We start from the raw sequence: 14,814 nt of genomic DNA, 5'->3' as shown, positions 1-14,814 counted from the left end.
CATCTTCCCATCCATTTTAACCATCTTCCCTGTCCCTGCTGAAGAAAAGCAGGCCCAAACCATGATGCTGCCACCACCATGTTTGACAGTGGGGATGGTGTGTTCAGGGTGATGAGCTGTGTTTCTTTTACGCCAAACATAACGTTTTGCATTGTTGCCCAAAAGTTTGATTTTGGTTTCATCTGACCAGAGCACCTTCTTCCACATGTTTGGTGTCTCCCAGGTGGCTTGTGGCAAACTTTAAATGACACTTTTTATGGATATCTTTAAGAAATGGCTTTCTTCTTGCCACTCTTCCATAAAGGCCAGATTTGTGCAGTATACGACTGATTGTTGTCCTATGGACAGAGTCTCCCACCTCAGCTGTAGATCTCTGCAGTTCATCCAGAGTTATCATGGGCCTCTTGGCTGCATCTCTGATCAGTCTTCTCCTTGTATGAGCTGAAAGTTTAGAGGGACGGCCAGGTCTTCGTAGATTTGCAGTGGTCTGATACTCCTTCCATTTCAATATTATCGCTTGCACAGTGCTCCTTGGGATGTTTAGAGCTTGGGAAATCTTTTTGTAACCAAATCCGGCTTTAAACTTCTCCACAACAGTATCTCGGACCTGCCTGGTGTGTTCCTTGTTCTTCATGATGCTCTCTGCGCTTTAAACGGACCTCTGAGACTATCACAGTGCAGGTGCATTTATACGGAGACTTGATTACACACAGGTGGATTCTATTTATCATCATTAGTCATTTAGGTCAACAATGGATCATTCAGAGATCCTCACTGAACTTCTGGAAAGAGTTTGCTGCACTGAAAGTAAAGGGGCTGAATAATTTTGCACGCTCAATTTTTCCGTTTTTTATTTGTTAAAAAAGTTTGAAATATCCAATAAATTTCGTTCCACTTCATGATTGTGTCCCACTTGTTGTTGATTCTTCAAAAAAAAAAAATTACAGTTTTATATTTTTATGTTTGAAGCCTGAAATGTGACAAAAGGTCAAAAAGTTCTAGGGGGCCGAATACTTTCGCAATGCACTGTAGGTTTGCATATCCATACCCCTGGGATTGCTGTGGAAGCTGGGAATCACTGAAGTAGTTGTTGCTTCTACAGTGATTACCGCTGTGTTCCAGGTCCTGGCTGCCCTGCTGCATAGTAACCATCGAGTCGGTCACTCGCTCGGCACCAATCAGAGAACACCTTTTATTTTTCTCTTAAATGCAAGGAGTTCTCTGCTTGACAATTTAAATAAATTCTTTAGATGAAATTAATATTAGACTCGAGAGACAGAGAGGGTACCATGGACTAAATTTACAAAATAGGGGAAAACAACCCCAAAGCAAACCCCAAAAGGGGGTAGGATGAGATGAATGGATTATGTTGGTACCCATTGATAGCACATTAGAATGACATAAAAATCCATAAACTTATAAATACAAAAAACTAAAAGTTTTACTCATAAAATCACATAAATTACCAGAATATTGTATTGGGATATGAAAGACACAGGTAAACACCCCTAAAATGATGGAAAGCATAGGGGTTGTGTTTGCTCCTCTACATGTTTCATGGATTTATCCGCTTCTTCAGGAGAAAAGAACAAAAACCTATTCAACGGGACTCATATCCCTGGAGGGTCAAACAAGGGCATCAACAAACTTTCCCTACAGTGGACATGGGGGGGGGGGGGTAAGATAAAGCTGATGACTTTGCAGGCTTTGCCAGGGGGACACAATTCATTTCATCAACTTTAGAGTATGTATCCTTTCTTTGGTCCTATGGATGGTTTCTACCGTTCAGGCCCTTGACCTTTGCAGCTCAAGTTACACATGGCCAACAACCTTCATTTTCTAAGCTTTGGATGATGTCCACAAATTTACATCCTATGCATCTCCTGGCATTCTCAATAATATATTCATTTAGGTTTCGAGGGCAGTGGGCCTGCTATCTTACCCCCGCCCCTGTGTCCACCGTAGAGGACGTTTTTTGATGCCCCTGTTTGGCCTTCTAGGGAGCCTCTGGCTCTAATCACGTGCTTAAAAAAAAAATCCCCTATTGGAATCCATGCATCCAGCGCTCTGCATGTAGATTAGGGGGGGCCGGATGCATGGATAGGGGGGGTGGCACCCCTGCGCCCTCAATGGACGGCCGCCACTGCCTGTCACCTTTTATCTCTTGGTGTCAGGAAAACTTGTCAGAGGTGATTTATGCGGATAGCAGAGGAAGGACACAGCAGATAGAAATGGCACTTAGTGCTCTGGATTGTAACAAGTACAAACTATAGAGGGATATGCTTTGTTCATATTTCATGTCTGAGGTTTATAACCACTCTAAGTAACTAAAATCAAAACTGATGTACCTGCTTTCAAATTTCTGTCTATAGGTAACCTGGGGGGGGCTGACGAATGGCCCTGCCATATGGGCGCAGTGTGCTTCCTTTAGGCATAAAATGCTTTACCCAAATTGAGCTCCTGTTCTGGATCTTTTTTTCGCAATCTAAACTTTCTGTGGGGCCCAGTTTTATTGTATCCGGACAGCAATGCTGTTTTAATCCGTGATGGTTCTAAAGTCATCCTGTATATGTAAAATATATTTTACATAAAGGTTTACACAAAACACCACTGAGAAAATGAATAAAGAATTGAACCAGCTACACAATGTGTCCGCCTTGCATTGTATCCATATAAGATCGCCAATGATCGCCTTCCGGAAGATTCATCACCTGGGCTCGCTATGCGCCATGTCAGGAGGTTTGGATTATTTGTATTTTCAGGTGGAAAATGTTTTGCTATAGAACTGGCAAAGTATTTTATTCTACTGCTCAATCATTTCATGAGAAAGAGGGACATCTTATAGCAGGAAAATATGTACATATTACAGACCATTTTCGAACTATTCTGGACCGGATGGATTTGCCCCCTTAACCACTTTACCACCGGAGGATTTTCCTGCTTTACGTCCAGGCCACTTTTTGCAACTTGGCACTGCGCAACTTCAACTGACAATTTCGGGGTCATGCAACCCTGTACCCAAACAAAATTTACGTCCTTTTTTCCCACAAACAGAGCTTTCTTTTGGTGGTATTTGATCACCTGTGCGATTTTCATTTTTTGCGATATTAATAAAAAAAGAGTGAAAATTTTGCGAAAAAATTGACATTTTCTACTTTTACAGTTAAAAAATAAACCGGAAGATTTAACCCCATTCCTGACCAGGCTATATTTTGCGATTCGGCACTGCGTTACTTTAATGGATAATTGCGCGGTCGTGCGACGCTGTACCCAAACGATATTGACGTCCTTTTTTTCCTACAAACAGAGCTTTCTTTTGGTGGTATTTGATCACCTGTGCGATTTTTATTTTTTGCGCTATAAACAAAAAAAAAGAGCGACAATTCTGAAAAAAAAAAAAACTATATTTTTCACATTCTGCTATATAACATTCCCCCCCCCCCCCCCAAAAAAAAAAAGAAATCTAATTTTAACATTTTAGGCCAATTTGTTTTCTGCTACATATTTTTGGTAAAAAATAAAAATCCCAATAAGCGTATTTTGATTGATTTGCGCAAAAGTTATTGCGTCTACAAACTAGGGGAAAGATTTATGTCATTTTTATTGTTTTTTCTTTACTAGTAATGGCGGCGATCTGCGATTTTTTGTGCGATTGCAACAGATAGGACCCCTAACTGACATTTTTGACCCTTTTTGGGGGGTACCAGTGACATTACTACAGTAATCAGTGCTAAAAATATGCACTGTTACTGTAATAATGACACTGGCAGGGAAGGGGTTAATAGTGTGGGTGATCAATGGGTTAAATGTGAGCCTAGGGGAGTGATTCTAACTGTGGGGGGGCGTGGCTTGTGGAATGACCATAGAGACATGTGATCCTATATAGAAGGATCACAGGCGCTCTGTGATCATCCCAGGGAGAAGAACTGTCAGCTGTGTTTACAATAGCTGACCGCTCTTCTCTCTCAGCGGGGAGCAATCGCGGGTGTCCGGTGGCAATGGGAGCCGCCTGACCTGTGCATCGGCTTCCACGCTGACAAGCGGGGGTGGGAGCGCACCGCCCCCTAGCTGCAGGCACGTGACCGACGTAGCCCTACATCGGTTTTCGGTTTACCTGGGAGAGCCACACTGCCGCGGTAAATAGGCGGCGTGTGGTCAGCAACCAGTTAAAAGTAACTCCAACAAGAAAAAACAAAAACTATGGGAGGGATTTTGAGAGCACCAATAATCACTGATATAGTAAAATACAAAACGTTTACTAAGTACTCAGTTAAAAACATACATTCATACAGAAAACAGGTACACAAACAACAAAAGGTATAAAAGCACAACAAAAAAAAATCTTCATCCATCACAAGAGCAATGAAGCCCAAGAGGGACATCTACGCGTTTCAACTCTCTGAGTCTTTTTCAGGGGTTTCTTTTGAACAATACGATGGATACAGTAGATTCAGTAAAGTAGATAGCCAACGAGTAAAATAGGAAAGATACATAAGCGTATAGATATACAGGATGTAATCTTTACAGATATAAATCTCACAATGTATTGGTTGGAGACCAAATACATGCAGACAGTCAGACACCACCGGGATGTTTCCAGATACCCCTACAGCCAGGGAGTAGTTCAAGGGACAATGGCCTGATATCATAAAAGCTTTTATAAGTATGAAGCACCATGGACATGGCCGTAAGATTTCCTTAAACCATCAGCAAGACTAACATCTGCTCCTTTGTGCAAGGAAGAACAGGATGAGCAATGCCAGAGCCCTACAAAATGACCTCCAGCAGGCCACTGGTGTGAATGTCTCTGATCAAACAATCCGCAACAGACTTCATGAGGGTGGCCTGAGGGCCCGATGTCCTCTAGTGGGCCCTGTGCTCACTGCCCAGCACCATGGAGCTCAATTGGCATTTGCCATTGAACATCAGAATTGGCAATTCCACCACTGGCGCCCTGTGCTTTTCACAGATGAGAGCAGGTTCACCCTGAGCACATGTGACAGATGTGAAAAGGTCTGGAGAAGCCGTGGAGAACGTTATGCTGCTTGTAACATCGTTCAGCATTACCGGTTTGGTTGTTGGTCAGTGATGGTCTGGGGAGGCAAATCCATGGAGGGACACACAGACCTCTACAGGATAGACAATGGCACCCTGACTGCCATTAGGTTTCAGGATGAAATCCTTGGATTCATGGTCAGACCCTACGCTGGTGCATTGGGTCCTGGGTTCCTCCTGGTGCAAGACAATGCTGGCCTTATGTGGTGAGAGTATGCAGCCAGTTCCTGGAGGATAAAGGAGTTGGTACCATTGAATGGCCCCCACGCTTGCCAGACCTAAATCCAATAGAACACCTCTGGGACATTATGTTTCAGTCCATGCCACGCTGTCAGGTTCCACCTCAGTCTGTTCAGGAGCTCAGTGATGCCCTGGTCCAGATCTGGGAGGAAATACCCCAGGACACCATCCGCTGTCTCATTAAGAGCACGCCCCGACATGGTCTGGCATGCATACAAGCAAGTGGGGGCCATACCAACTACAGTTTGCGTTGCTGCAATTAAATTTCAGCAAAATGGACTAGCCTGCTGCATCATTTTTTCACTTTGATTTTAGGGGTGTCTGACTTCAGCCCTCTGTAGGGTGATAATTTTCATTTCCATCAAACGATGTGGAATCCTTTCGTTCCTAACACATTACCCAGTCCACACCAGTATAGATCCTAACACATTACCCAGTCCATACCAGTATAGATCCTAACACATTACCCAGTCCACACCAGTATAGATCCTAACACATTACTCAGTCCATACCAGTATAGATCCTAACACATTACCCAGTTCATATCAGTATAGATCCTAACACATTACCCAGTCCATACCAGTATAGATCCTAACACATTATCCAGTCCATAATAGTATAGATCCTAACACATTACCCAGTCCATACCGGTATAGATCCTAACACATTACCCAGTCCATACCAGTATAGATCCATACACATCACCCAGTCCATACCAGTATAGATCCTAACACATTACCCAATCCATTCCAGTATAGATCCTAACACATTACCCAGTCCATACCAGTATAGATCCCAACACGTTACCCATTCCATACCAGTATAGATCCTAACACATTACCTAGTCCATACCAGTATAGATCCTAACACATTACCCAGTCCATACCAGTATAGATCCCAACACGTTACCCATTCCATACCAGTATAGATCCTAACACATTACCTAGTCCATACCAGTATAGATCCTAAGACATTACCCAGTCCATACCGGTATAGATCCTAACATTACCGAGTCCATACCAGTATAGATCCTAACACATTACCCAGTCCATACCAGTATAGATATTCAGCACGATAGGTCCCCATAACCCTGGTATTTTCTTTTCGCACCGATCTTTCAGATAAAAGTGATCCCTGTGGCGTTTTTTTGGAAGTTTCCTGGCTTAGGATAGCGATCGCTGCACCCGGAACCCATCCGACTCCGGCAGTGTCTTGCCATAGCAATAAGCGATGGCAAGATGGTCACCACTCATCTCTATGCCCTTGGTGGACCAGAGCAATGTGATGATGTTGCTTCCGGTTCTCGGGCCATGTAAACATGTTTTTTTTTTTTTTCTTAAAGCAAACGATCTTTTTTTTTTTTTTTTTGATCTTTTACTTTTAAGGGTAGAAGAGAGATTTGGGGTATTGTTTAACAAGGGAGGTTCACATTCCTTGCAAAAGCAAAAAACGTGATAAAAAAAGTTTTTTTAAAGGGACAGTGTTAAAATAGAAAAATGTAATAAAAAAAATTATATATATATATATATATATATATATATATATATATATATATATATATTTAAAGCGCCCCTATTCCCGCGTATTTCGTACACATACGTAGGTCAAGCTCACATATGTAAACGGTGTTGGCACCACACGTGAGGTATCGCCGCGAACATCGCAGTGGCAGCAATAATTCTATCACTGGACCTCCTCTGTAACTGTAAACAGGTACCCTGCAGAAATTGTTAAAGCATCACCTATGGAGAGATTTATAATGTACCGTAGTTTGGCGGCATTTCATGTGTGCGCAATTTTAAAGCATAACATGTTCAGTATCTATTTACGCAGTGTAACATCAGGTTTCATATTATACAAAAAAAAAAAAAAAGGAGGGTATATAAATGTTTTTTTTTTTTTTTTAATTCTTTAAAGTTAATTTTTTCCAATAAAATTGCATTTGAAAAACCGCTGTGCAAAAACCATGTGAAATTGCAACGACCAACATTTTATTCTCTAGGGTCTCTGCCTAAAATGCATACGTAGGTCACGCTGACATATGTAAACGGTATTTGCGCCACACATGTGAGGTATTGCCACGAACATCTGAGCGAGGACAAGAATTCTATAGCACTGGACCTCCTCTGTAACTCCAAACATGTAACCTGTAGACATTTTTAAAAGCGTCGCTTATGGAGATTTTTAAGTACCGAAGTTTGGCGCCATTCTACGAGCGCACACAATTTTAAAAGCATGAAATGTTCCTTATCTATTTACTTGGCACAACATCATGTTTCATATTATGCAAAAAAATGGGGTATATATTGTTTTTTTTTTTTTTTTTTTTTTTCCTTAAAGTGTACTTTTCCCAATAAAATTGTGTTTGAAAAACTGCTGCACAAAAACCATGTGACATAAATTGCAACTAACATTTTATTCTCAAGGGTCTCTGCTAAAAAATGAAAAAAAAAAAATAATAAATACATATAAAAATTATATATTATATATATATATATATATATATATATATATATATATATATACAGTGGGTACGGAAAGTATTCAGACCCCCTTAAATTTTTCACTCTTTGTTATATTGCAGCCATTTGCTAAAATCATTTAAGTTCATTCTTCTTCCTCATGAATGTACACATAGCACCCCATACTGACAGAAAAACACAGAATTGTTGACATTGTTGCAGATTTATTAAAAAAGAAAAACTGAAATATCACATGGTCCTAAGTATTCAGACCCTTTGCTGTGACACTCATATATTTAACTCAGGTGCTTTCCATTTCTTCTGATCATCCTTGAGATGGTTCTACACCTTCATTTGAGTCCAGCTGTGTTTGATTATACTGATTGGACTTGATTAGGAAAGCCACACACTATAAGACCTTCCAGATCACAATACATGTCAGAGCAAATGAGAATCATGAGGTCAAAGGAACTGCCTGAAGAGCTCAGAGACAGAATTGTGGCAAGGCACAGATCTGGCCAAGGTTACAAAAAGATTTCTGCTGCACTTAAGGTTCCTAAGAGCACAGTGGCCTCCATAATCCTCAAATGGAAGACGTTTGGGACGACCAGAACCCTTCCTAAAGCTGGCCGTCCGGCCAAACTGAGCTATCGGGGGAGAAGAGCCTTGGTGAGAGAGGTAAAGAAGAACCCAAAGATCACTGTGGCTGAGCTCCAGAGATGCAGTCAGGAGATGGGAGAAAGTTGTAGAAAGTCAACCATCACTGCAGCCCTCCACCAGTCGGGGCTTTATGGCAGAGTGGCCCGACGGAAGCCTCTCCTCAGTGTAAGACACATGAAAGCCCGCATGGAGTTTGCTAAAAAACACCTGAAGGACTCCAAGATGGTGAGAAATAAGATTCTCTGGTCTGATGAGACCAAAATAGAACTTTTTGGCCTTAATTCTAAGCGGTATGTGTGGAGAAAACCAGGCACTGCTCATCACCTGTCCAATACAGTCCCAACAGTGAAGCATGGTGGTGGCAGTATCATGCTGTGGGGGTGTTTTTCAGCTGCAGGGACAGGACGACTGTTTGCAATTGAGGGAAAGATGAATGCGGCCAAGTACAGGGATATCCTGGACAAAAACCTTCTCCAGAGTGCTCTGGACCTCAGACTGGGCCAAAGGTTTACCTTCCAACAAGACAATGACCCTAAGCACACAGCTAAAATAACGAAGGAGTGGCTTCACAACAACTCCGTGACTGTTCTTGAATGGCCCAGCCAGAGCCCTGACTTAAACCCAATTGAGCATCTCTGGAGAGACCTAAAATGGCTGTCCACCAACGTTTACCATCCAACCTGACAGAACTGGAGAGGATCTGCAAGGAGGAATGGCAGAGGATCCCCAAATCCAGGTGTGAAAGACTTGTTGCATCTTTCCCAAAAAGACTCCTGGCTGTATTAGATCAAAAGGGGTCTTCTACTAAATACTGAGCAAAGGGTCTGAATACTTAGGACCATGTGATATTTCAATTTTTATTTTTTAATAAATCTGCAACAATGTCAACAATTCTGTGTTTTTCTGTCAGTATGGGGTGCTATGTGTACATTCATGAGGAAGAAGAATGAACTTAAATTATTTTAGCAAATGGCTGCAATATAACAAAGAGTGAAAAATTTAAGGGGGGTCTGAATACTTTCCGTGCCCACTGTATATATATATATATATATAAATATAAAATATACACACTAGGGATAGACCGATTATCGGCGTGGCCGATATGCACTTTCGCCGATATATCGGAACTGGCCGATATTTTTGTGACGTCATTCGCCTTGGACAGTCTCGTGAGAGTGTATCACAGCCATACATCCACTTATAGCAGCCCGATGCCAGCCAGCCACCCACAGTCCCTGTGCCAACCAGCCATCCACCACAGGGTGCCAGCCAGCCACCCACCCACCACAGGGTGCCAGCAAGCCAGCCACCCACCACAGGGTGCCAGCAAGTCAGCCACCCACCACAGGGTGCCAGCCAGCCACCCACCACAGGGTGCCAGACAGCCAGCCACCCACCACAGGGTGCCAGCAAGCCACCCACCCACCACAGGGTGCCAGCAAGCCACCCACCCACCACAGGGTGCCAGCAAGCCAGCCATTAAGCATTACACAAAAATTAACATATTCAGTACCAGATTTGTGTCAAAAATTGTCTTTATTTTTCAAAACTTTAAATGTACAAAATATCGTCCGATACCGATACGTTGTGACCATTATATCGGTATTGGCCCTGAAAAAAACATATCGGTCTATCCCTAATACACACACAAACTGTATCTCACAGAAGTACACCCCTCACATTTTTGTAAATATTTTATTCTATCTTTTCATGTGACAACACTGAAGAAATGACACTTTGCTACAATGTAAAGTAGTGAGTGTACAGCTTGTATAACAGTGTAAATTTACTGTCCCCTCAAAATAACTCAACACACAGCCATTAATGTCTAAACCGCTGGCAACAAAAGTGAGTACACCCCTAAGTGACAATGTTCATATAGGCAGATTAAACTTCAGCTTTAAAAAAATGTTAGCTACTGTATAATGTTGTAAATATTGCATAGAGAAGATTATTAGATCCCAAATCCACTTTTTATAGCAAATACAGAGGTGCAAATCTCATTTTAGCTGGACAAAGATACAAAGGATTCCTTTAAGGCTTTACAACAGCGATTGACAGCCTGTAAGCCACATGGTTTCCCGCTGAAGTTCTAGAGCTCCTCTAAACACCCAATATAGGCAACTGAATAAGAGCGTGATATAGATTTTCACATATTCACATGTTCTTAACAAGCAGCCCAAGAGAATAACCAATTTAGAAGAGAAGGCGGCAAAAAAAAAAAAAAACACTAAAAAACGTACTCTGTATCCAATGGCTCTGCCCGTTATCTCTCCCCGCTGACTTCTAATATGAGGACTAAATCAATACTCCAATTTTTGTTACATTTTCAAATCTGCTCGTGTTGCGTTTTCATTCTCAAGGATTTTTGTTTCTTTGACAAAGGAGCCCAGATAAGGCTTTGGGCTTCATTAATAAAGACTGACGGACAAGGAACACTGATTAGTTAACTTAAGATTACACTAAGCAATAAAAAGGCCAACTCCACTCAAATCTGATCTGTCCGTATTTCATAGGCACAAGCAAGCTAAAAAATTCATAGCTTTTTATGAGTCTCAGAAACTCAGATAGCAAGGTTCCCGTCCAAGTTTTTGTGGCTAAACAAAGAATCCAGAGAAGGGCAACTAAACTGATTAGGGGATTGGAGGACCTTAATTATAAAGAGCGTCTGCAATCGCTTTAGACGCCTGAGAGGGGACATGATAGCAATTTATAAATACCTCAATGGTGATCTCAGCATAGAAAAAAAGCTATTCAGTCGAAGGGATTGCATGAGGACTCGGGGGCATACAATGCGATTAGAGGAGAAGCGTTTTAACCTCAGGCAACGTGGGGGGTTCTTTACTGTTAGAGCTACAAGATTGTGGAATTCTCTACCACAAGAGGTGGTTTCTGCGGGAAGCATGCTGGCTTTCAAAAGACTCTAAAGCCTAGTACACACGCAACGAATTTTCGCCGACCGGTCGTCCGTCTTTTGTCCAGAGTGGTGTTTTGTTGGTTGGAATGTGCCTAGACTGCACACGAATTTTCCCGCATGACAAAATTCTACTTCTTCAGAAGGGATGCCATGTGTTGGTTTGCTTTCTTTGTGTTCTTTCTTCTCTGAGCATGCCCAGTCTTGCTCATAAGATTTTTCCCTGTCGAAATCTGTACTGACTGCACGAAAATCGGACGTGTTTTGACGGAGGACAAAAATTTTATAGCCTGCACACCAGGATTTTTTCGGCCGAAAAGTCGGAGTCGGTTGTCGGAAGCATCATACTAACAAGCCGAAAATCGGCAGATCGGTCGTCGGACGAAAATTCCCGGCCGAATTTTGACGCGTGTGTACGAGGCTTTAGACGTACATCTCAAGGATCAGAACATTCAGGGGTATGAGAGATGATTACGGCCACACACACCTACACAGGTTGAACTGGATGGACTATTGTCTTTATTCAACCTCACCTACTATGTAACTATGTAACTATATGTAACAAGCGTGTCACCCTCAACTAGAAGCCCTGGTTATTTATGGCTTCAGCTTAGAATCCACTGGGGGAGCGAGGCATCATTACTTGGAGTTTGGACATAGATGAGGCTGGGAATTCTTTTTATGAGAGCCCTCAAGATATAGATAGCCAAAAGGCACTTCAAGTGGAACTATACTTCACCTGAGCACCACAAACCAAAAATGTTATTTTTTTTAAATCTTTTTTTTTTTGCTTTTAACCAGGGCTTTTTTCCAGCGGGAATGCGGGAGAACGCAGTTCCGGCACCTCCAGCACTGAATGCATGTAATGGCAAGGTTTTCTGGGGTATGCTGCAGGGTCTATCGATTGAGGTCTATTGTTGCTGGTGGGGGATCTATTGTTGCTGCAGGGTCAGTTGTTGCTAGGAGGAATCTACTGTTGAGGTAGGGGTCTATTGTTGCTGGCTGCTGGGGGTCTATTGATGCTCGCTGTGAGGATATTTATTGTTGCTGCTTGGGGTCTATTGTTGTTGGGGGGGTGGGAGTATATTGTTGCAAGCAGTCTATTTTTGCTGGGGGGATCTATTGTTGATGGGGGGGTCTATTGTTGCTTGCTGCCGGGGATCTATTTTACTGCTTTTCTTGTTATCATCGACAAATTCCATACAAATTACCTAGCACCACAAATGTTTGTATTCTCTAAAAGAGGCAGTATTGAAAGGTGGGTAGGGGTTGGAACCAAGGGACGGTGTTGGGAGGTGGATAGGGGGTGGAGACAAGGGGTGACTCTGAAAGGGGGAGTTCCTGCACCTATTCTCTGAGAAAAAAAGCCCTGCTTTTAACACATAGAACAAAACAAGTGCATTTGGTTCTTAATACAATAATCATAACATCGTACAATGCATAACAGGTTACCCGCACAGGGGGTCAGGGAATCCAACAGGCAATATGCTGCCAGTAAAACAGGGCAAGAGAAGAACATGACATCAAAATGAAATGCTGCAGGACAATATAAACCAAGGCCATGGCACTGTGAGCTTACATCATGTTAGACCCAGGGCAGAGGGAAAGGCCAGTCCCTAGTCAGTCATCGATGTAGAGGAGTCCGCCAGTCACCCCGCCCACACCATCATGTTTCTTGGGGCCTCTATGAAAATAGTTATCTCTGTAAAGAGGTATCACACCATTCACCAGTTTCTTCCACTGAGAAAGCATGGGAGGAGCCCATTGTTTCCAGTGAAGTGTAATATTTTTTCCTGGCATAAAACAGTAAAAGACCCAGAAGAGTTCGTTCGGCCACCCTAGGCACCAAGTCCTCCACCAGACCAAAGAGACAAATTCTGGGAGATGGAACAATGGAGACTTGTAAAATGTCATTTATCACTGAAATTACATGTGACCAGTATGTGGTAAACTCCGGGCCCAAAAAATGTGGATGAAATCACTCGGATTATGGCCACACCTCCAGCACTCCGAGGAAAGAGAGGCATGCGTCTCATGGAAACGGTAGGGGGTAAGCTACGCCCCTATGGGCAATCTTATACTGTATGATGCGGTCTCTGAGGGCAACAAGAATTTTGAATGGGAAGACCAAAAATGCTATTTAATTCATTTTTAATATGCAAAGCAAACCCCCCTATCCATCTATGTCTCCATGCTTTTTTTTTTTTTTCTTGAGAAATCACTTTGAAAAAGATCCCCCCTAGCATCTCTGGCGTGGTCATCTTGAGTGAGGAAATAAAAGTGCGTGAGGCTGGTACAGGCGCTACCTATGAATATGACCCGTAGGTCAACACGTGGGGTGATATCTGGTGCCAAATGATAAATAGTGCAAAAAAAGTGAGTAGTTCTCACAGTGCTGCCCCACTACATATATACTGAATTGACATTGTGGATCAAAATAAAAGTGCAATGATCAATAGAAAGTGCTTGAAAATTATTTTATTAAAACGTGCAGGTTAAAATCAATAAAGAAAAGTGCATATGTTGTAAAACAAAACACAGAACAAATCCTAATAGGATAGTAAATATATACTCCAAAGTTAATGTGTAGAAACCACTTAGTGGTGATGAATAACTCAAATAAGTGTCAAAGAGGTGTCTCAACAGAGATCAAATCCTTGGTTTTGTTTTTAAATAAGCAAGTGTAAAGTGAAAACAAAGAAAAAAGGAATGGTGTGCACATCCGTGTATACCACCAGATGGCGCACTTGCAATACGACCTGTGTGTGGGCCGATGGACTGTTAGCAGCTCTGGGGTTAGTGTTCCACTTCTGTTGGGCTAGAAACTGATGTTCTTGATGATCTGTATGCTCCGACAGAAATATAACCCCATAGTTTGTAAAAAGTTCAAGGCAGTGGTAAAGGAAAAAAGTGTAGACTCACTCATTGAGCTGATCTGGATCAGTATAGCGTGCCCCGGGAAGCTTCCGCGTTCCACGCCCCTCGACTCCGTAACCGGAAGTGACGTGTGACATTCAGACTCCGCCCTACGCGTTTCGTCAGAAGGACGTCTACTGGAGCGGATGGAAAACGGTAGGGGGTAAGGTACGCCCCTATGGGCAATCTTATACTGTATGAGGCGGTCTCTGAGGGAAACAAGAATTTTGAATGGGAAGACCAAAAATGCTATTGAATTCATTTTAATATGCAAAGCAAACCCCCCTATCCATCTATGTCTCTATGCTTTTTTTTTTGTTGTTGAGAAATCACTTTGAAAAAGATCCCCCCTAGCATCTCTGGCCGTGGCCATCTTGAGTGAGGGCAGATGACTCATGTAGAATTTACTTCCTGGAATCCATCTGCCCTTAAACATGCAAGCAGGAGAGGGTGTGCTGCACTGAGAAAGCCCCTTCTGAAGATTCCTGGGATGTATGACATCATTTGCCTAGGTATGGAAATCAGAAAGTAACTGAAGAAATGTAAAATAAAAAGTTTAAAACAAGC

Source organism: Pelophylax lessonae (genome assembly GCF_965119305.1).
Source record: "Pelophylax lessonae genome assembly, chromosome: 10".
NCBI lineage: Eukaryota > Metazoa > Chordata > Amphibia > Anura > Ranidae > Pelophylax > Pelophylax lessonae.
This window is presented reverse-complemented; position numbering follows the sequence as displayed.